A 533-nucleotide genomic window follows, 5' to 3' on the forward strand; every position below is an offset into this window, starting at 1 on the left:
TTAAGCCACTAAAGTTTGTGGTAATTTATTGTGCAGCAATAGGTAACTAATACAATGGGACAGGAGTCCCAACATGGCAGTCTAGCCTGAAAAAGATAGCCAAAAATGCATGTGAGCAAGAGGACTAGGCAAGAACATACAATGTTTCAGGAGGTCCATTAATGTTGGTACCAATAGCCAGCACGTCAAGCCCTATGATCAGGGAGCCAACAAAATTGTCACACTTAAGAATTAAGTTGGTGACTAATGTTTAATTCTAAAGGCTGGTAAAAGATGCAGGTGAATTGGAACTTAATGGACACAGCTACAGAAATGCTATAATTATCTCACAAATTAGGAGACCCTGTAGGACATAGAGGTTGGAAGTTGTCAGAGTTATGAGTTCAGTTAAACACATAGGCATCATTTTTACCCCATAGGAACTTATATTTTTAAATGGATAAGTTGATACGGGAAAACATCTAACAGATGTAATTTGAGATTCCAAGTGCACACTCCTCTCCCTCCACTGCATTCTCTTTGCCACCATCACA

Source organism: Marmota monax, unplaced genomic scaffold (assembly GCF_021218885.2).
Source record: "Marmota monax isolate L192 unplaced genomic scaffold, Marmota_monax_Labrador192_F-V1.1 WCK01_AAM20220418_F8-fsc00003, whole genome shotgun sequence".
Taxonomy (NCBI): domain Eukaryota; kingdom Metazoa; phylum Chordata; class Mammalia; order Rodentia; family Sciuridae; genus Marmota; species Marmota monax.